Source organism: Triticum dicoccoides, chromosome 2B (assembly GCF_002162155.2).
Source record: "Triticum dicoccoides isolate Atlit2015 ecotype Zavitan chromosome 2B, WEW_v2.0, whole genome shotgun sequence".
In the NCBI taxonomy this organism is placed as follows: domain Eukaryota; kingdom Viridiplantae; phylum Streptophyta; class Magnoliopsida; order Poales; family Poaceae; genus Triticum; species Triticum dicoccoides.
In genome coordinates, this window is record NC_041383.1 from 700696652 (window position 1) to 700720632 (window position 23981).

A 23981-nucleotide genomic window follows, 5' to 3' on the forward strand; every position below is an offset into this window, starting at 1 on the left:
TTTTTTTCTGTTAATAGATTTTTTGGTGATATTATTGTTGAATATGCATGTTTGTATGTTCATATATATGCAAAGATCGAATATGTAAAAATTTTATGATTTTTTTCTGTTCATAGAATTTTAATGATTTTTTTGTTCATAATATTTAGAAAAAGGAAAAAAAATAAGAAGAGAAAGTGTTTAATATAATTAGTTAGAAAAATACTAGTTTATTTTTAGTAAATACTATTTTATTTTATTTATAGTAAGTGCTTCATATATAGTTGAACTAGCTAGTTGATTTAATAAACTACTTTATTTTACTATATATAGAAGTAGTTTGTTTTTAGTAAGTACTACTTTATTTATTTATAGTAAGTGCTTATTAGTTGAACTAACTAGTTGATTTAATTAATAAAACTACTTTATTTAACTATATATAGAAGTAGTTCCCGCATCGACGTCGGCGATGCCTATCACGCATCCTCGTCGTCGTCGACTCGGCGGTGGAGGCCTGCTTGATCAGGGCCATGTTCAGGACTGGGCTCCGCCGGGCTGGTATTGGGAGGTGCTACCTTCCGGGGGACGTAGGTTGGTGAGGAGGCAACCCGTTGTTGACCCGATCCTTGTTTGGTGGCGGTCGCGTGGGCCAGTGATGGTGCTGAGGCTTCTGGACACCGCGGAGGTGGTACGTCACCGTGTCAGCGAGGAGGACGAGCACGTCTGTCGCTACATGGTTGCATTGGAGGGTAGGTTCGACAATACCTGGCAGGTTCTTCAGGGATCTCACTGGAGCTATGATCTTGTGATGGTTCCTTATCTTTGGGTGTCCACCGCCCGCGACGATACCCGTCGAGCGCTACAGTTCTAGTTGTATTAGTGATGCTATATTAGTGATAATATTCGACGATGTACGGACACCAAGAGATGATGTACTTTTGCTTATAATTATTGAATGCATGCTAATTTGAATACTACTTTATTTTATGATTTGGTTTTGCTTATTTTATGATTTGGTTTTGCTTATTGAATGCTCATATTGGATAAGTTCTCCTTCATTCCCGTGTGCTAGACAATTTGGTGCAATAATGCACTCGGGAATGAAAGGAGGAGCTACGTACATCACCGATAGTCAACCCGTGATTAATAATAATGATCTAGTTTAATATTTGAATTATGAACATAGGCCGGAAATGTCGTACTCGAATGACGAAAACCGCCCGGGGGAGGGCGACTGGTGCCACGACGACCGAGGTATGTGCGACAGGTTCATTGAGCTGGACGAAGATCGGCGCTTCAGCATTAAGCTCGAGGAGACCTTCGATGTTCATACGGTACGCAACGACGACAATAGTTTTTTTCGTAATTAAGCATGACTTCAACTATTTTAACGTGTATTTTTCATCTTTTCCAATTCGACTAGCTTATCCCATGCTATGCAAGACGCTATGTCTTGGAGAGGATGGGTTTTGAAGACCATGAAAGTATGGAAACCAAAAAAATTATTCTAAGTACCGATCATGGTGTGGATTTTCAAGTAAAGTTGTACAATGCTGAGAGTGTAACCCATTTTGGTTGTAAAAATTGGGAAGCACTTTGCAAGATGTATGGTTTTGATGAGGGTATGCTTGTCACCATGGATCTTGGTGATCCTACAATCGAGCAAGAGAGACCTTCGATTTGGGTCCTTGTGGATACACCTCCAATTCTTCCCCCATGTGAGCTTAACATAGTTATTAAGTAATTTATATTGTTTATTTCAAAATAGTTGACAACTTATTTCCATTGACAGCTTATTTTCATTCTTCGAAGAATGTGCGAAAGATGGTAGACAGAACCTACTACACCGAAGACTCCGAATTAACTTATCAGGAGAAAAATCATCTGGTCGCATTTTGTACTGATCTTGAGAATTACAATATCTATAATCAAACTCCTCAACATTATGGTCAATATGTGACACTAGTGCACGTGTTGAACTACGGTAACTACCATGGAGATACCCTGATAAGATTTTTTACTATTAAGACATATGTGCATCTTTTTGCACACTTCTAAAACTAGTACATCATTGCTAACTACGAAGTTATTACTATGTTTTTCAACAGATAATCCCAAATGATTGTGTGCCTCATCTGATGTATACGCACGCACAACAAGAAATATGTCAACTTATGACCTTCTGTCAGTGACCCTGGAAGAATAGGTCATAGATTTATGACCATTTGAGACCAATTGGTCAAAAGTTGTTCGAGGGGCTCCAAACCCTAAACCATTGCGACCATTTTGGTCAGAAAGGTCATAATTTCCTTACATGAAATGGTCATAAAGCTAACAGCGCTAGTCCGCTGCCTTATTTCTAGTTGTTAACGACCAATATAGATGGTCATAGCCTTGTAAATTGTGGTGGGTTGCTATGACTAGGCGCCACCTCATCAGTTTTACCCATGTGTCATGTCCATGTGGTAGTTTTTGCCCTAGGTTGTGAAGCAACCTATATTTCTGTCATTCCCAAAATTCCCAAAAAAATCTCATAAATTCTTTGGGTCATATCTTCGTCAAATATGTAAAAACCTTCCTTGCCTAGTTCAAAAATAATTCAAAAATATTCATTTTCCTATTCTGTTCAAAGTAACAGTTTGTGAAGGAAGTACCACTTTGGCATGTCCAAATAGTATCCATTTTCTACAGTGCTTTCCTATGCCCAAATAACCATCCTCCACAAAATGCCAGCTCAATCCATTCATTATTTTGAGCCGAGCTTCAACATTCGTATTTATGTCCAGTGTGGTGGTTTGCAAAGCAAGTACCACCTAGGCTCCTCCTTTTGAGCTGAAAATTTGTGAAAACGGTCTTCTTAGTAACTTATCATCCTCATCCAAAACTCACACCCATTAGCCATGTACATTTCCCGTACCGCTAATCAAACACTTGGCTGCTAATTCATGTTTGAGCATCGATTGGTCTCCTCGTGAGAATCTTATGTTGTAATTTTCTTCCTAGGACCAACCTGGGGAGTGCCCAACCCACTAGACATGCCTAGGCTGCCCATAACACATGGCAACACCACGGTCACGCGGTGACCACGCGGCGGGCATGCGAGTTTACGCGCTCTAGAGTTGGGGCCCTCGGCCACCGCCCAAACCTCGACGTATCGCCACCAAACCATGTATTTATGATTAAATAGGTCCTTATGTAACTAGAAATGATTTTTGGAAAAAATAAATAGCAAACTATGAGGCAGCTGCAATTCAAATTTGACCCGCTTCCAACTGAATCGGCAGAAATTTGTCTTTTTCACGAGAGGTGGATCAAAATTTTTTACACCAGACCATTTTGTCAATTGTGCATTAAATATGGCCTAGTATTTTATAAAAATGATTTGGTCCAATTTTGCAACAATTATTTGGTAGTTCCTTCACAAAAAAACCTCCTTTCGGGCACTCGAAAAATGGAAAATCGTTTTTTCGTCCAACGAAAATGAAAACTTCCTTAGGCAACATTGTTTGCTATTACATTATGCACCGTTGTGCACAATATGAGATCATTTGAACAAACTATGCCATGAATGTGGCCATAAGATTGATCATTTGGCTTGAAAGCCATGAATCTTCACACTTGATAGCTCATTTCTGAGAATACTTTTTTTAAATAATTACCGTATTACAAGTTTATTATTTTTCCTGGAAACTTGGTCACATATAATGACACAATGCGAAGGTTTTCCAATTTTTTGATTTTTTTGAATTTTTTATGCCCGTTTGAAAATGCGGTCAAAACGGCGGGCTTGACCGTTCCTAGCTAGTGGTTGAATCTTGGAATTTTTTTGGTGTTTCTATGATTAAATAGATACTTATGTACCTAGAAATGATTTTTGGAAAAAATAAATAGCAAACTATGAGGCAGCTACAGTTCAAATTTGACCCGTTTCCAACTGAATCGACGACAATTTGTCTTTTTCATCAGAGGTGGATCAAAACTTTTTTCACCAGACCATTTTGTCAATTGTGCATTAAATATGGCCTAGTATTTTATAAAAATGATTTGGTCCATTTGTGCAACAATTATTTGGTAGTTCCTTCACAAAAAAACCTCCTTTCGAGCACTCGGAAAATGAAAAATGAATTTTCCGTGCAAAGAAAATGAAAACTCCCTTTGGCAACATTGTTTGCTATTCCAATATGCACCCTTGTGCACAATATGAGATCATTTGAATAAACTATGCCATGAATGTGACCATGAGATTGAGCGTTTGGGTTGAAATCCATGAATCTTCACACATGATAGCTCATTTATGAGAACACTTTTCTAAAATAATTTCGGTATTACAAGTTTATTATTTTTCTTGGAAACATGGTCACATATAATGACACAATGCGAAGGTTTTCCAATTTTTTGATTTTTTTTTGAATTTTTTATGCCCGTTTGAAAATGCGGTCAAAACGGCGGGCTTGACCGTTCCTAGCTAGTGGTTGAATCTTGGAAAATTTTTGATGTTTCTCTGATTAAATAGGTACTTATGTAACTAGAAATGATTTTTGGAAAAAATAAATAGCAAACTATGAGGCAGCTGCAGTTCAAATTTGACCCGCTTCCAGCTGAATCGGTGGGAATTTGTCTTTTTCACCAGAGGTGGATCAAAACTTTTGACACCCAACCATTTTGTCAATTGTGCATTAAATATGTCCTAATATTTTATAAAAATGATTTGGTACAATTTTGCAACAAATATATGGTAGATCCTTCACAAAAAAACCTCATTTCGGGCACTCAAAAAATGGAAAATGAATTTTCCGTGCAAAGAAAATGAAAACTCCCTTTGGCAACATTGTTTGGAATTCCAAGATACACCCTTGTGCACAATATGATATCATTTGAACAAACTCTGCCAAGAATGTGGCCATAAGATTGATCATTTGGCTTGAAAGCCATGAATCTTCACGCATGATAGCTCATTTCTGAGAACACTTTTTTAAAATAATTGCCGTATTGCAAGTTTGTTATTTTTCCTGGTAACTTGGCCACATATAATGACACAATGCGTAGGTTTCCCAATTTTTTGATTTTTTTTGAATTTTTTATGCCTGTTTCAAAATGCGGTCAAAACGGCGGGAATGACCGTTCCTAGCTAGTGGTTGAATCTTAGAATTTTTTTTGGTGTTTGTATGATTAAATAGATACTTTTGTACCAAGAAATGATTTTTGGAAAAAATAAAGAGCAAACTACGAGGCAGCTACAGTTCAAATTTGACCCGCTTCCAACTGAATCGGTGGAAATTTGTCTTTTTCACGAGAGGTGGATCAAAACTTTTTACACCCAACCATTTGGTCAATTGTGCATTAAATATGGTCTAGTATTTTATAAAAATGATTAGGTCCAATTTTGCAACAATTATTTGGGAGGCCCTTCACAAAAAAACCTCCTTTTGGGCAAATAACAGACTTGATTCAAAATCTTTTTCAATTGATTATGACCAATTTAAATGGTCTTAACATCATCAAAGGGGATACTCGGTTCTGATTGGTCTAAAATCAGCTCACGCGGATCATGGCTTAAGCACCGTCGGATGCGCGCGGATCCAACGACAGCCCACACCCCCCTCGTCGCTCTCACCCCCTCCCGAATAACCCCGTATCCCTCTCATCCTCGTCCACCCACGAAACCCTAGCCCCCTCCCAATCACCCCCTCCCAATCGCCGCCGCCGCCAGATCCAATCCAAGTCAGAGCCCCCGGCCTCCATCTCCATTCCTGCGCGTGTCGGCCACCTCCCTCCGGTGGAGGTCGACCCCCACCCCCAAGCGCTGCTGCTCCACCCTCTCCCGCGCCCCTCGATCCCAGATCCCCATCTCCAAGTCACCCTCTCCCTCCCTCAGAGCTCGATCCGCCGCTGCCCACCATCGACGACCCTCACCATAGACGAGATCGAGCTCCTCCCTCCCTCCCGTTCTCCCCTAGCCTTATCCACTCCGAGCCAACCAACCACCCACAGAGAGTTCCAGGGTTTCGGGTAGCAGCAGAGATGCTGTGGTCCAGATCGCGGGGTGGTGACCCGGCGGCCGGAGAGCGGACTGCTGGGTGTCGCTTCAGCTGCTCTCTCTCTCCGTCAGCGCCACTCCTCCGCCCCACGGTGGCGACCCGAAGCCGGCGCCGGCGGTCGGCGCGGTCCGCGATGCGTCCACGGGAGTCGACATCCAGGACCGAGGACGCGGGCTGCACAAGCATGGCATTCCGGTGGAGGTGAGCCGGCCCACGGCAGCCGATGGGTTCGAGGAGGCGAGCGTGGCGCGCGACGGGTACCACCTGCTTCCTCCGCTGCCGCGCCACCTGTCGCTGATGCGGGGTCAGATGGCATCCGCGCGGGCGGGGTCCGAGCAGTCGGCTACGTTCTGCCTCCCAGCGGTGAACGGGCTGGTGGCGTCGGCGCCGACAAGAGGGCGAGCAGGTGGCGGAGGGGCTTGCGGTGGCAGGGACGCCTACGACTACGACCACGCCAAGCACCAAGCCTTCTCCTTCTGCTTGCGGCTACTAGGGAGCTTCCCGCAAAGGTACGTGCTCGCTGTAAATTGGTGCTAGATGCCATGTGCGCCTCAAGTGAGTTCCAGTTGGTGTTGATGTCGCCTGCACTGCACAATAATTTGCCTGTCGTGGGTCTGACGGCCTTTCAGATAATTTTCCAGGGCCTTTTGTTACTCTGCAAGTTTGTGGTGCTGATGGATTTATTTTTTCAAATGCTTCAGACGTGTAGTACCAAATAGGTGGTTAATTCTTGCATTAGACAAATATTGATGATAGTGTAATTTGGAAATAATTGTGTGTCAACTTCTGCAATCCATATGGTAGAATGCCGAGGGTATTATTTTTGCTAAAATATTGATGATCGAGCTCCTCCCTCCCTCTCCAATGTTGCATTGCATCTCCGGACTTGCATTATTGACGAGGGTGTATTTGGTCTGGGGCTCGATTAAAAAGGGAAGCATAAATATTCTGTCTGCCACCAAATTCTTTGTGGCTTTCTGTACTGCAAACATAGGACCGGGATGTTATTTGTGTGAGCAATCAGAAGGAAGCAATAAAACATGCTGTCTTGTGTACATTTCACCATCCGTCGATCATTTTTTATATCATCATCTTATTAACGTGACCAAAACTTACTCTTGTTCTTGCCCTTGCAGATCGAGGATATTGTCTGAGCGGCCAGGCGAGCCTGCTACAGAGCTTTGCCCATGGCGGCAACTGCGTGATCAAAATTAGCTTCAGTTTTGCTAGGATGTGTAATTGTGTTTGTAGATAATAGTATTGATATGTTGATCTGCTTTATTCCTGATGTGGTAGTAGAAATAAGATAGACAGATTGGACAATGTTATGGCTTTGATTTTCCTAGGTTGTAGTTTGTTCCATATCGTGTTAGGTTGTATTGTATAATCTGCATTATAACTGTGGTTTCTAATGTGCTTATGCTAGATTAATGCATCAACCTGACATGTTACAAACCTTGAGCCAGAACCTATGACATCTCATTTTAAATGGTAATCATTGTTGTTAAAATTCTACTGTTTGATTTCATACAAGTATGTGCCCCCAACTGCTGTATAGTTGTATCCATATTTGTTTTGTACAAGTATATGACGAGCTGATGAACCAGCTACATACCCACTATTTCTGCATACCCACTGCTGTATAGTCATTATGCTGCATATGTTTCCAACTCCACTATTTCTGTTTTTCTTTATCACCTTATCCAACATTGTAGATTCCTGTATTGATGCATGCCAACTATGAAAAGATTTTGTATTAAGCTTTCGTTGGCTGTTAATTATGTTGTGTTAGTTGCTGACTAACAACGGCCTGTGGCGGTTGGGCATTACAAACACAATCTGTTTGTTGTGTTAGTTGCTGTTAATTATGCTTGCTGCTATGATAGCCTTTTTTGTTGTTGTTGTTGCTAATTATTAGGCTGTCATCATAATGCTTCTCCGTGGCTGGATCAACGCGATGCGTTCCTGACATTTTTTCTCTCCGTCTTTGTGGTTGGGCAGATGGAGAGGGTGCTCAAGGATGATGCCATCGAGGAGAAGGGCGAGCGTGCCAGGATGGTAACCACCCCCTTCCCATCTGATCTGCTTGTTTTCCTTCTTGGTCTCACTAGGTCGGTTTGTTCATTCGTTGGTTCGATGGCGCTGCTGTAATTGTGTGTAATTAGTTTATACTGATCTCATTTAGATTGCAAAATCCATAGATTGTTAGTTCGACAAGTACAAGACCAACAACCTGACTGCCGGCTTCGCTTAGTAGGATATGTAGGTAACCGCGGCACATACACACACACATGCTGATGTTGTATTGCTGTTGCATAATGTGTTTTTGCAACTGTGCGCAATGAGTTTACGGGTCTCCTTTGACTGCGGAAGCTGAATATCACTCCCTCCGTTCATAAACATCTTTTTTAGAACATGGATTGAAGCAGACTGTACTTGCTTATTGAGAATATAATGTGTTCTTGTACTGCTCATTCTTGTGATGCTTAAGCTGTTGATTGCCTGCTACATCTCCACTTAAATACTCATAATGCTACTGTCTAGGTTTTGTTCAATTGGACTGACTATATATCTCTTGTTAAAATTGTGGTCTTGATCTTTTGTTTAAACCCGAGACATCATGCATAACTAGCTCTTCCTTTTCAGTCTAAACCTGAGACCTCTTTTGTTCTATATTCAGATCTGACTGATGGCCACAGTGCTGTTTTGCTGTGCTTGATAAACCCGAGACTTCTTTTTATTGTAATATTGAAGTTGTTTGGTTCTGGCCTCAGCAACATTACACTCTAATTTTGGTGGCCTTTATGTTCATTCTTTTACAAGAGCTCCAGGCCTATTTTTTGGAGTGTGAAGCCGTGAAGCCAAGTGTGAAACAATACTTAGCAAAGAGTTTTTGGTTCTGTACTTAGCAAAGAGTTTTTGGTTCTGAAGTGTGAAGCCAAGTGTAAATTGTAATATTGTAAAAGTCTAATGTAGTGTTAATGAATTATATCTGTTCTGTCCTATTTGAAATAATGATTATGTATGTTGAAAAGATGTGAAATGGAAACTTGACCAGTGGGACCCAGTTATGAATATAATTTGAGCAATTTTGAAATTTCTGACATGTGGGACCGATGTATGGCATTATGACTAGTGGGACCAGCGCTAAAATATAATGATTGAAAATAAAAAATAAATGATTGTAAGAAGGCCAAGGCCCAAAAATAAAGATGCTGAAATATTGGGCTTGGCCCATGTAGCCCACAAGAATTGACTTGGAAAAAATCTAGAATTGTTGGGCTAGGCCCATGTAGAAAACCGAATTGGACCGGGCTGAATCTTGTGCCACATCAGCTTGCCACGCTGGATGCCTACGTGGCTTGGGGAGGTTGCTAGTGACCAAAACGCCACAGTAGGAATATTTTGGTCGTAAATGTCTTTGACCATTCCAGAAGAAAGGTCGCTATAGTCAGTTTACGACGGCCAGCTTTTGACCTTCTGTTTTTGGTCACAAAAAGGTCATAAATGGAAATTTGTGACCTTTCAGTGACCAATAGTGGTGGTCATAAGTTGACATATTTCTTGTAGTGACGGTACCCTTCATGTTTTAAACATACAACCAGGTCTTCCTACGAATCTCAACTGTCCATACCGGGTTTCTAAAAGAAGTGGAGACATGACAATCAAAGAATGGAAAAAATGTATGGACAGTTGTAAGGAGCTTCTTGGAAGCAAAAGGCAGCGAAGGGCAAGAATTGGAGACAGGATGATCGCCATTCTTCATAATGGAGAGTCAGGGTCTATATTGTTTTATGCTATTTTACCTTAAAGGTGTTTAGGTCCTACCCGATACTGATGATCATGTGCTAAGAACAATTATGTAGGGTTGGGTTCGATGACTATGAGGATGATGATCGTATGACTTATTATTAATAACGAGTAGAAGTTGTATGATGATACATGATTAGTAGGACTTGTTATTATATATGATGATGTATGATGCGAGCATGCATGAGTTATTATACCAGCGGGTGAAATGAACATAGCAGCAGCGTTGGTAAACCAAGGACGAAGATATAAGAGAGGACACTTCTCTCTATTAGCTAGTTAATAACAACCTAAAAATAACCCCCAAAACCCCTAAAGCAGCCACTTTAAAAAAAACATGGACTTTTGGTCCCGGTTGGTGCCACCAACTGGGACCAAAGGCCCCCCTGACTGGGCTCGGCGCACCGGCCACGTGGAGTCACATCTGTCCCGGTTCGTGTTTGAACCGGGACTAAAGGGTGGAGGTATTAGTAACGACCCATTAGTCCCGGTTCATGAACCGGGACTAAAGGCCCTTACGAACCGGGACAAATGCCCCCTTTTATACTAGTGGGAGAGGAGCACTTGTAGGTTTAGAGGACAGTAGCACCAACATGCACGGCACCTGCGCGGCCATACATCAGCTACTTCCTGACGTGTGCCTAGGCCGCTGCTAAACCAGTCGCATCTCCTTTACGGGTCACCGGCCACAAGCCCACAACTGCCAGGTATTGTGCCTCCTTGTATGATGCTGGATGGCTTTGGATCGATGCGTGAAGGGGATGACTGGCTACAAAGCATATGTAAGAAGTCGGCCAAAATCCTGGGCGGGCCATGGCCCAGGTCTGCCCTAGCGAAGCACCGCCCCTGGGGGGGCTACACAGGATGAAACCTGTACCAACGCTTATTGAGTGGTGATGGTGGTTTATAGTCTGTTTTTTCTCATCCAGGCTCATCTGGGAACCACATGCAATACAACTAAATCGATGCGGTCAACCAAACACGTCTAAGGAGATTTCATAGACCACACGAGGAGGGAGGGGAGCTACACAGGAGGCAACCTGTACCAACGCTTGTTGAGTGGTTGTAACAGGAAGGGATGCATAGGAGATAACCTGTAGAGGTGTGTGCTATGAACAGAGGAGATAACCCCGTAGGTGATGATACCCCGCGCGTTGCTGCGGATTTTTTAGAACACAATTGTATAAGTTAAATCCTATAAAACCATCTGCCTCAAATGTTCAATAGTAATAATATCGTAAATAGACATGGTAGAAAGGAAGTTAAGTATAAGCAAATGAAAATAAACCAATCGATCATAGAGAAATCCCGACAAAAAGAAATTCAAACTTGTCCTGCTTAGAGAAGGCATGAATTTCACATAATGCAAGGGTATGACTAATCACTAACTTACACACAATCATCCGGAAGAAACTATGCATTTTGACATTTTTCTGCAGAAGTGGTCTACATGACTAATATAAAGAAGTTATGTGATGTTAGATTATGTTTTAGAATTACACATAAGTAAGAAGAAATAATACAAAGAACAATTATTCGTTACCCCTTGTAGTTTGTGACTGAATAGCTTCTCTTGTTTTCCAGGAATGTTGATCCAGTGCCCGGGGCCACCGTGCGGAGGCCCAATGCATCATAGACGCTTTATGGCCAGTGCATGGAAGCAACGGCGATGAGGGGGAAAATAGTGGGCGTGAATCAAAGTTGCAAGGATATCATTAGTAATACACCACAGTAAAATGTACAACCATCTTGTAAGAAGTCCATGCGTGCATGTGTCTCTCTCAGGTGTGTGCATAACCGGGGCATGTGTCCGTGCATGTACCCGGATGTGCGCATGACTGGGGAGCTAGGGCGTGCAGCCGATGCGGGGTGTGCATGGCCTAGCGCTTGTGCGTACACGGCAGGTGTTCATGCGTGTGACCCCAGGCTCTTGTGTGTGCATGGCCAAACGCCCATGCGTGTGTGTACATGCATGACCTCCACTCTAACTCCAACATTTCTCCACCCCCTGCTTCCACAACAAATAGAAGATGTTGGTGAGGTGCTGGCAGGTGTTAAATTGAAGGTTACTTACTGGCAAAAAAGAAGATGTAATTTTTGTCTATTTGGGCCTAGCCCAATAGCAGTTTCAGAAATTCCTAATAAATCCTAAAGGCCCACGCAGCCCATTCGTGCAAGGCAAGAGGTGGAACTAAAGTTTAGTCCCACATTGCTAGTTTAGAGGGAGTTGGACCTCTTTATAAGGGAGGCTCCTTCCCCACTTTTATGAGCATGAGAACAAGAGGGACATCCACGCGCGCTCCTTCTCCGCCGCCTCGCCTCTCCTCTCCTCTCCTCTCCTCTCCTCTCCTCTCACCACCGGTTTCTGAGCACTACGCTGCTGCTACGATCTTCCCCATCCCGGCGACCGCATCTTTTGAGTCCTGTACGGGAGAAGGGTGATAATATTTTTGGGGAGCGCTCTGCGCGACTACTGACTTCTTCGTCACGGACGCCCCGGACTCCGACGACTACTTTCCCGACGTCGACAACCTCCTCGACGACATGGAGGACACCGACCCCAAGTCTACTGTCTGCTCTAGATATGATCGGTTCTAGCTCATATATGCAGATATTATTTACCTTCTCTTTGTCAAATCGCATGGCTTGTTTTATCACTGCTATACTAGTCATGCTTTATCTAGTATTTCTGTTAATAAAATCATTCGGTAAATTGCTCATATTTCCAACATTCCAAAAACCTTATTTTAGGCAATTTACCCCAAGTGGTTTTGCTGCTTCCATGAGACCTCCTATGTTTGAGGGTATCCACTATAAGAGGTGGCGCGTGAGAGCAGTCTTATGGTTTCAAACCATGAGTTGCTATGACGCCACCCTTGGCAAACCTGAAGGAGAGCAAGATGCCCAACTGGCACAAGCTTTTTAGAAAATGGATACCTTGTTTAAGGCTGCTCTCTTGAGTGTTCTTGGTGAGAACATAGTTGATGCTTATGCGTCAATTGATAATGGAAAAGATATGTGGGATGCACTCGAGGACAAGTTTGGAGTCTCGGATGCTGGCACTGAGTTGTACATCATGGAGCAATTCTATGACTACAGGATGACTGAAGAGCGCTCCGTGGTTGAGCAAGCTCATGAGATACAGTCACTTGCTAGAGAACTTGAGCACTTCAATTGTATCCTACCGGATAAGTTTATTGCCGGAGGTATCATCACTAAGCTTCCTCCCTCATGGAGGAACTTTGCTATCTCACTGAAGCATAAGAGGCAGGAGTTTTCCATTCCGGATCTCATTGGTACTCTTGATGTGGAAGAAAAGGCGAGAGCAAAGGACAACCGTGCTCGAGGTATTGAGGGAGGTTCTAGTGCCAATCTGGTACAGAAGAAGAACTTCCAGCCCCACAAGTTCAAGAACAAGGGCAAGTTTGATGGTAAAGCAAAGTTTGATGGGAAGAACAAGGCTGTGCAGCACACGAACTTCAAGAAGAAGAATGACAAGAAGAAAGGTGTTTGTCATGTGTGTGAAGATCCTGATCATTGGGCTCCTAGTTGCCCCAATCGCTATGACAAGCGTCATCCTGGGAAAGGCGGCAAGACCGCTAATGTTGTCATTGGAGACACTGACATGAAGGATGTTGGGTATGGTATATTTCCCACTATTTTTTCAGTATGTCATTCTCCTGATTGGTTGATTGACAAGGGTGCTAATGTGCATGTATGCGGTGATATTTCCATGTTTTCTTCTTATCAGACCGCAGGGACTTCAACCGTGCTGATGGGCAACGGTTCAAGTGCTTCTGTTCGTGGTGTTGGCACGGTCGATCTGAAGTTTACTTCGGGGAAGATCGTGCGGCTGAAGAACGTGCATTATGTCCCCTCCGTCAGTAAAAATCTTGTTAGCGGATCTCTTCTGTGTAGAGATGGCTATAAGCTTGTCTTTGAGTCGAATAAATTTGTAATATCCAAGTATAGAACCTTTGTTGGTAAAGGCTATGAGTCAGGAGGCCTGTTTCGTTTATCCTTATCAGACGTTTGCAATAAAGTTGTTAATCATATTTGCAACAATAGTGAATCAAATGTGTGGCATTCATGTCTTTGTCATGTTAATTTTGGTTGCATGTCACGACTAGCGAAGTTAAACTTAATCCCTAGTTTCACCACTGTCAAGGGATCCAAGTGTCAAATGTGTGTGCAAGCTAAGCAACCACGTAAGTCTCATGTGACTGCGGAAAAGAGAAATCTTGCACCACTAGAACTTATACATTCAGATCTATGTGAAATGAATGGCGTTTTGACAAAAGGTGAAAAGAAATATTTCATGACGTTAATTGACGACTTCACTAGATACTGCCGTGTGTATCTTCTGAAATCTAAGGATGAGGCTTTGAACTTTTCAAGATCTATAAAGCTGAAGTGGAAAACCAACTTGATCGAAAAATCAAGAGGCTTAGGTCCGACCGTGGTGGAGAGTATTTTTCCAATGAATTTGATTCTTTTTGTGCGGAACATGGTATAATCCATGAGAGGACGCCTCCCTACTCACCTCAGTCAAATGGGGTGGCCGAAAGAAAGAATCGTACTCTAACTGATTTGGTTAACGCCATGTTAGACACATCGGGTCTCTCCAAGGCATGGTGGGGGGAGGCGATATTGACAGCATGTCATGTCCTAAATCGAGTCCCCACAAAGAACAAAGAGATAACTCCATTCGAGGAATGGGAGAAGAAAAGGTTAAAACTCTTTTATCTGCAAACATGGGATTGTTTGGCGAAAGTCAATGTTCCAATTCCAAAGAAGCGGAAGCTTGGACCAAAGACTGTGGATTGTGTTTTCCTGGGATATGCTTTTCATAGCATTGGCTATAGATTCTTGGTTGTAAAATCTGAGGTACCTGACATGCATGTCGGTACGATCATGGAGTCGAATGATGCGACTTTCTTTGAAGATATCTTTCCCATGAATGATATGGCTACCTCACCTAATCAGGAGATGCCTAGTTCATTGAATCAGGAACCAGTTACAATTACTGAACCTGCCATTTCGATGGAACACTTTGAAAGTCCTGTGGAGGAGAACAATGAAGTTCCTACTAGGAGCAAGAGACAGAGGACTGCAAAGTCCTTTGGTGATGATTTTCTTGTTTATCTCATAGATGACACTCCCAGTTCTATTTCAGAGGCCTATGCATCTGAAGATGCTGACTACTGGAAGGAAGTAGTTTATAGCGAGATGGATTCCATCTTGGCGAATGAAACTTGGGAGATAACTGATCGTCCTTATGGGTGCAAACCTATAGGATGCAAATGGGTATTCAAGAAGAAGCTTAGGCCTGATAGTACTATTGAAAAGTAAATGGCTCGGCTCGTGGATAAGGATTATACCCAAAAGGAAGGTGAAGACTTCTTTAATACTTACTCACATGTGGCTCGACTGACCACTATTCGAGTTCTACTTTCACTAGCTGCCTTACGTGGTCTTCTCGTTCATCAAATGGATGTTAAGGCTGCTTTCCTAAATGGAGAGTTAGATGAGGAAATTTATATGGAACAACCAGATGAGTTTGTAATAGATGGTCAGGAGGGAAAGTGTGCAAGTTGCTGAAGTCTTTGTATGGACTCAAGCAAGCACCCAAATAGTGGCATGAGAAGTTCGAAAGAACTTTAACAGCTGCAGGCTTTGTTGTGAACGAAGCTGACAAATGTGTGTACTATCGCCATGGTGGGGGCGAGGGAGTTATGCTTTGCTTGTATGTTGATGACATACTGATTTTCGGAACAAATCTGAATGTTATTAAGGAGGTCAAGGATTTTCTATCTCGCTGTTTTGAGATGAAGGATTTAGGAGTGGCTGATGTCATTCTGAACATCAAGTTGTTGAGAGATGATGATGGTGGGATTACATTGCTTCAATCTCACTATGTGGAAAAGATCTTGAGTCGCTTTGGCTATTGTGACTGCAAGCCCTCTCCAACACCATATGATGCTAGCGTGCTGCTTCGAAAGAATCGAAGAATTGCTAGAGATCAATTGAAGTATTCTCAGATTATTGGCTCGCTTATGTACTTAGCCAGTGCTACAAGACCTGACATCTCTTTTGCTGTTAGCAAACTGAGTCGGTTTGTCTCAAAACCAGGAGATGTGCATTGGAAAGCTCTAGAGAGAGTTTTGCGTTATTTGAAAGGCACTGCAAATTATGGAATTCACTACACCGGGCACCCAAAAGTGCTTGAAGGGTATAGTGACTCAAACTGAATCTCAAATGCTGATGAGATAAAGGCCACGAGCGGATATGTATTCACTCATGGAGGTGGCGCTGTTTCTTGGAAGTCTTGCAAGCAGACCATCTTAACGAGGTCAACAATAGAAGAAGAACTCACATCACTAGATACAGCTACGGTCGAAACAGATTGGCTTCGTCGGCTCTTGAATGACTTGCCGGTAGTTGAGAAACCTGTACCGCGTATCCTTATGAACTGTGACAATCAAACTGTGATCACTAAAGTGAGCAGCTCAAAGGATAACATCAAGTCATCAAGACACGTTCAGAGAAGGTTAAAGTCTGTCAGGAAAATGAAAAACTCCAGAGTTATTGCATTGGATTATATCCAAACATCTAAAAATCTGGTAGATCCTTTTACTAAGGGTCTATCACGTAATGTGATAGATAATGCATCGAGGGAGATGGGTATGAGACCCACAATATGAGTTGTTCACAGTGATAACCTATTCTTTGTGATCGGAGATCCCGTGAATTAGATGTGGAAGACAAGCTGTTGATCAACTGGGAGGAGAGTACCCTTACTGTTAAAATACCACTCCATGAAGATGCAATACTCTCCTAATCTGCATGACAGGTTGATGTATATCTTAATGTGTTCTAAGTGGCTCTTTGAAGTAGAGATGTTGTCCTGCAGAACATCTTTTGAAGAACGCACCTATATGAGTCTGATTGTTAAAAGTCGCAATCTATGAGAGTAGGGTTCTCTCTAGTAAACTCATGAAAGGTCTCGGAGTATGACGCATAAGCTCCACCCGCGGGGAAGACCCACGGTAGCCACGTATCGGTCAAGGCTTTATGTGAAGCTAAATTCGCAGAAAACTTGCAGTTCAAGGCCCAGTCCACTGTTCAAGTTGCTTACTAGTGTAGCATAAGGTTCTAGGTGGAAGTTCAACTTAACAGTCTTCACTGCAGTACCGGTATATAAAACAGTGTTTTGGAACCAAAGGCAAATTTTGTGTGCCTCTGGGATCTGGTGGGGGATTGCTGGAATTTTTGTCTATTTGGGCCTAGCCCAATAGCAGTTTCAGAAATTCCTAATAAATCCTAGATGCCCACGCAGCCCATTCGTGCAAGGCAAGAGGTGGAACTAAAGTTTAGTCCCACATTGCTAGTTTAGAGGGAGTTGGACCTCTTTATAAGGAAGGCTCCTTCCCCACTTGTATGAGCATGAGAACAAGAGGGACATCCACGCGCGCTCCTCCTCCGCCGCCCGCCTTGCCACGCCCCGCCTCGTCACGATGCGTCGCGCCGCGCCGCGTGTTGCGGGAATGAGCTGAGTCGATGTCTAAATTTTTGCCACGCACTACAGGTATACGAAAGGTCACACGGAAGTTGAAAAGTTTTTGCGATAGTGGAGTTTGAATGCAAACGGTGCAGCCCTTCGGCTGCTGGCTGTTCGCTTCGTCTTCGTCTCTTTGTTTCACCTTCCGTCGCTGCCCTCTCGCCTCCTTCTCTTGCGCCTATAAAAGAGAGGTCGCTCGTCTCAGAGAGACGCACCAGAACTTCTTCTTCCTCTCGCCACCGGTTCCTGAGCATTGCGCTGCTGCTATGATCTTCCCCATCCCGGCTTGCGGCGTGCATTGCAGGTCGGGACAGTAGGTCTCCGAAATCGCACCTTTTGAGTCATGTACGGGAGTAGGGTGATAAGGTTTTTTGCGGAGCGCTCTGCGCGACTACTGACTTCTTCGTCACGGACGCCCCGGACTCCGACGACTACTTCCCTGAGGACGACTACTTCCCCGGCGTCGACAACCTCCTCGACGACATGGAGGACACCGACCCCAAGTCCAGTGCCTCTGCTCCTGCTGCTGTCCAGTACGTGTTCGTATCTTTCCTGTTAGAAGTCCTGCAACAGTTCCTTATTCTAGTGTTTGCCCTAGACATGTTAGGCTCTACTTCAGATATGCATCTTGTTCTACTGTCTGCTCTAGAGATGATCGGTTCTAGCTCATATATGCATATATTATTTACCTTCTCTTTGTCAAATCGCATGGCTTGTTTTATCACTGCTATACTAGTCATGCTTTATCTAGTATTTCTGTTAATAAAATCATTCGGTAAATTGCTCATATTTCCAACATATTGTTTGCAAATTTTTATTTTATTTTATTTGATATTATTGGACGACCATGCTTTAATCTCTGGTCCATGTTTCTTTCGGCACAGTTACAAGTGACGGGCTTGACGGTATGCGTGGAGCTGAGAGGGTGGATGAGATATCGAGGGGCCATGTTGACACACTGAATGTCAGTGTTGGCAAATTACGGTCCCCGGTATGGGAACACTTCACGATCATAGAAACAACTGCCGACGGGAAGCGTTCAAAGGCCAAATGTAAGTACCGTGGAAAGGATTTTAATTGCGAAACAAAGACAAACGGGACTTCATCTATGAAAAAACATTTGGAGAAGGAGCATTCCGTGACTTGCACGAATAAATCTGCAGTGCACCCCCAAACACTTCAAGGTACCAGCAGGAATTTATACCTTGCTTCAACGAATTTGTTGTAATTGTTTATATACGTCTGCTTGAGAGCCCAGTGTTGTTCTGAATTTCTTCTGATAACCAACCCACCATCCTTTTCTTACTGCAGCACCGGCGATGCTACTTGTAATGTGAGGTCGGTTGAAGTTGGTAGTTCGTCCAACGGAAAAAGAAAGAGAACAAATGAGGATCCAACGTAGACCACCGCAGCTAACATACACGCCCAATGGGACAAGGCTGAGTTATCCAATAGGATAATTAAAATTACTGAGAAGTTACAGTTACAGGACATCCAGGGGGCTTTGAGTAAAGTTCTCGAGCCATATGGAACCAGCGCTACTTCAAGTTCAAATCATCACCGCTTGAGTACAGCATCAGATCAGCAACCAACAACATCAAGTCTTGTTCTGATGGAAGTTTATGGCAGAGTTGCAGAAAAGAACAAGATCAAAAAGCCAATAACTGAAAACCAATCTGGTGGTGTAAATGTTCTACCTATTGTAGGCATTGCAGGTGTTGGAAAGACAACTCTCGCTCAATTTGTGTACAATGATCCAGACGTGAAAAGTCAATTTCACCACAGGATATGGGTTTGTGTGTCCCGCAAATTTGATGAAGTGAAGCTCACAAAGGAGATGTTAGACTTTTTTCCTCGAGAAAGGTATGAAGGAATTAGCAATTTTGCGAAGCTTCAAGAGATCTTGAAAGAACATATCGGGTACCAATCAAAGAGTTTTCTGCTTGTTTTAGATGATGTCTCGGAAAATATGGATTATCATAAATGGAACAAATTGTTGTACCCTTTGATATCAAGTCAAGCGAAGGGTAATTCAATTCTAGTCACAACCAGAAATTTGTCCGTCTCACAAAGGTTAGGCACACTCAAACCGATCAAGTTAGGTGCTTTGGAAAACGATGATATGTGGTTATTGCTCAAGTCATGTGCATTTGGTTGTGGGGACTATAAAGGTCCGGGAAATCTAAGAACTATTGGGATGCAAATAGCAGAGAAGTTAAGGGGCAACCCGTTAGCAGCAGTAACTGCAGGGGCACTGTTAAGAGATCATCTTAGCGTTGATCATTGGAGTAACATTCTCAAGACAGAGAAGTGGAAATCGTTGGGGCTCAGTGGGGGCATCATGCCTGCTTTGAAGCTTAGCTATGATGAGCTATCGTACCGTTTACAACAATGTTTCTCATATTGTTCTATATTTCCTGAAAAATATAGCTTTCTTGGGAAGGATCTGGTATATATTTGGATTTCTCAGGGATTTCTGAATCACACTAAGAGATTGGAGGAGATAGGATGGGAATATCTGAATAATTTGGTGAACTTGGGATTCTTTCAGCAGATTGGAGAGCAACGGGAAGAGGATAAAGATGAGGAGGAAGAATTTGTTCTAGGCAGTAAAATTTGGTATTCTATGTTTGATCTCATGCATGATTTTGCAAGGATGGTTTCAAGGACTGAGTGTGCAACCATGGATGGTCTACAGTTTAATAATATGTTACCAACTTTACGTCACTTGTCAATTGTGACCAATCCTGCATATAGCAAAGATCAGCATGGAACCATACCTCGCAATATCAAGTTTGAAGAGAACCTGAGAAATACAATTGCATCAGTGAGGAAATTGAGGACATTAGTTATACTTGGGCACTATGATTCTTTATTCTTCAAATCGTTCCTTGATATACTCCAAAAGGCACAGAACTTGCGTCTTCTGCAAATTTCTACAACATGTGCTGATATTAATTCCGTTGTGTGCAGTTTGGTAAATCCTGCACATCTTCGCTATCTAAAATGTTGGCCTGATAAGGTGGATGAGGCTTTCCCTCAAATTTTGAGCAAGTTTTTGTTGGGGAACGTAGTAATTTAAAAAAAAATCCTACACACACGCAAGATCATGGTGATGCATAGCAACGAGAGGGGAGAGTGTTGTCCACGTACCCTCGTAGACCGTAAGCGGAAGCGTTATGAAAACGCAGTTGATGTAGTCGTACGTCTTCACGATCCGATCGATCCAAGTACCGAACGTATGACACCTCCGAGTTCAGCACACGTTCAGCTCGATGACGATCCCCGGACTCCGATCCAGCAAAGTGTCAGGGATGAGTTCCGTCAGCACGACGGCGTGGTGACGATGATGATGTTCTACCGACGCAGGGCTTCGCCTAAGCACCGCAACGATATGACCGAGGTGGAATATGGTGGAGGGGGGCACCACACACGGCTAAGGAATGATCACGAAGATCAACTTGTGTGTCAGGGATGAGTTCCGTCAGCACGACGGCGTGGTGACGATGATGATGTTCTATCGGCGCAGGGCTTCGCCTAAACTCTGCGACGATATGACCGAGGTGGAATATGGTGGAGGGGGGCACCGCACACGGCTAAGGAACGATCCGTAGATCAACTTGTGTGTTTCTAGGGTGCCCCCTGCCCCCGTATATAAAGGAGCAAGGGGGGAGGCTGGCCGGCCCTAGGGGGCGCGCCAAGGAGGGGGGAGTCCTCCTCCCAGTGGGAGTAGGACTCCCCTTTCCTAGTCCCACTAGGAAGGAGGAAGGGGGAAGGAAAGAGAGGGAAAGGGAGAGGGAAAGGGGGGGCCGCGCCCCCTCCCCTAGTCCAATTTGGACTCCTCAAGGGGGGGCATGCCACCTCCTGGGCTGCTGCCCTCTCTCTCCCCTCAGGCCCACTAAGGCCCATTACTTCTCCCGGGGGGTTCCGGTAACCCTTCGGCACTCCGGTTTTCTCTGAAACCACCCGGAACGCTTCCGGTGTCCGAATATAGTCGTCCAATATATCAATCTTTATGTCTCGACCATTTCGAGACTCCTCGTCATGTCCGTGATCATATCCGGGACTCTGAATAAACTTCGGTACATCAAAACTTATAAACTCATAATAAAACTGTCATCGTAACGTTAAGCGTGCGGACCCTACGGGTTCGAGAACTATGTAGACATGACCTAGAACTATTCTCGGTCAATAACCAATAGCGGAACCTGGATGCCCATATTGGTTCCTACATATTCTACGAAGATCTTTATCGGTCAAACCGCATAACAACATACGTTGTTCCCTTTGTCATCGGTATGTTACTTGCCCGAGATTCGATCGTCGGTATCCAATACCTAGTTCAATCTCGTTACCGGCAAGTCTCTTTACTCGTTACATAATCCATCATTCCATAACTAACTCATTAGCTACATTGCTTGCAAGGCTTATAGTGATGTGCATTATCGAGAGGGCCCAGAGATACCTCTCCGACAATCGGAGTGACAAATCCTAATCTCGAAATATGCCAACCCAACATGTACCTTGGGAGACACCTGTAGTACTCCTTTATAATCACCCAGTTACGTTGTGACATTTGGTAGCACCCAAAGTGTTCCTCTGGTAAACGGGAGTTGCATAATCTCATAGTTACAGGAACATGTATAAGTCATGAAGAAAGCAATATCAATATACTAAACGATCAAGTGCTAAGCTAATGGAATGGGTCAAGTCAATCACATCATTCTCCTAATGATGTGATCCCGTTAATCAAATGACAACTCATGTCTATGGCTAGGAAACTTAACCATCTTTGATTCACGAGGTAGTCAAGTAGAGGCATACTAGTGACACTATGTTTGTCTATGTATTCACACATGTATTATGTTTCCGGTTAATACAATTATAGCATGAATAATAAACATTTATTATGAAATAAGGAAATAAATAATAACTTTATTATTGCCTCTAGGGCATATTTCCTCCAGTCTCCCACTTGCACTAGAGTCAATAATCTAGTTCACATCGCCATGTGATTTAACACCAATGTTCATATCTGTATATGATTAACACCCATAGTTCACATCTTCATGTGACCAACAGCCAAAGGGTTTACTAGAGTCAATAATCTAGTTCACATCGCTATGTGATTAACACCCAAAGAGTACTAAGGTGTGATCATGTTTTGCTAGTGAGAGAATCTTAGTCAATGGGTCTGTCATATTCAGAGCCATATGTATTTTGCAAATATTCTATGTCTACAATGCTCTGCACGGAGCTACTATAGCTAATTTCTACCACTTTCAATATGTATCCAGATTAAGACTTAGAGTCATCTGGATTAGTGCCAAAACTTGTATCGACGTAACCCTTTACGACGAACCTTTTTTTCACCTCCATAATTGAGAAACATATCCTTATTACACTAAGGATAATTCTGACCAATGTCCAGTGATCTATTTCTAGATCACTATTGTACTCCCTTGCCAAACCAGGGCAGAGTATACAATAGGTCTGGTCCATAGCATGGCATACTTTTATAGAACCTATGACTGAGGCATAGGGAATGGCTTTTCATTCTCTTTCTATTTTCTTTCATGGTCGAGTCTTGAGTCTTACTCAACTTCACACCTTTGCATCACAGGCAAGAACTCCTTCTTTGACTGTTCTATTTTGAACTATATCAAAAAGTTATCAAGGTATGTACTCATTGAAAAATCTTATCAAGCGTCTTGATCTATCTATATAGATCTTGATGCTCAATGTGTAAGCAGCTTCACCGAGGTCTTTCTTTGAAAAACTCTTTTTCAAGTATCCTTTCATGCTATCCAGAATTTCTATATCATTTCCAATCAACAATATGTCATCCACATATAATATTAGAAATGCTACAGAGCTCCCACTCACTTTCTTGTAAATACAGGCTTCTCAAAAAGTCTGTATAAAACCATATGCTTTGATCAACTCATCAAAGCATATATTCCAACTCCGAGAGGCTTGCACCAGTCCACAAATGGATTGCTGGAGCTTGCACACTTTGTTAGCACCTTTAGGATTGACAAAACCTTCTGGTTGCATCATATACAACTCTTCTTTAATAAATTCATTAAGGAATGCAGTTTTGACATCCTTTTGCCAGATTTCATAAAATGTGGCAATTGCTAACATGATTTGGACAGACTTAAGCATCGATACGAGTGAGAAAATCTCATTGTATTCAATACCTTGAACTTGTTGAAAAACCTTTCACAACAAGTCGAGCTTTGTAGATAGTAACACTACTATCAGTGTCCGTCTTCCTCTTGAAGATCCATTTATTTTCTATGGATTGTCGATCATCGGGCAAGTCCACCAAAGTCCACACTTTGTTCTCATACATGGATCCTATCTCAGATTTCATGGCCTCCAGCCATTTCGCGGAATCTGGGCTCATCATCGCTTCCTCATAGTTCGTAGGTTCATCATGGTCTAGTAACATGACTTTCAGAATAGGATTACCGTGCCACTCTGGTGCAGACCGTACTCTGGAAGACCTACGAGGTTCTGTAGTAACTTGATCAGAAGTTTCATGATCATCATCATTAGCTTCCTCACTAATTGGTGTAGGAATCACT

At 42.9% G+C, this 23981-nt stretch overlaps 1 pseudogene; it reads left to right on the top strand.

Annotated features, from left to right (window-relative positions):
• The first annotated feature begins 6000 nt into the window (after positions 1-6000).
• The window catches only part of LOC119361180, a 47984-nt pseudogene continuing 30003 nt past the window's right edge, over positions 6001-23981 (top strand).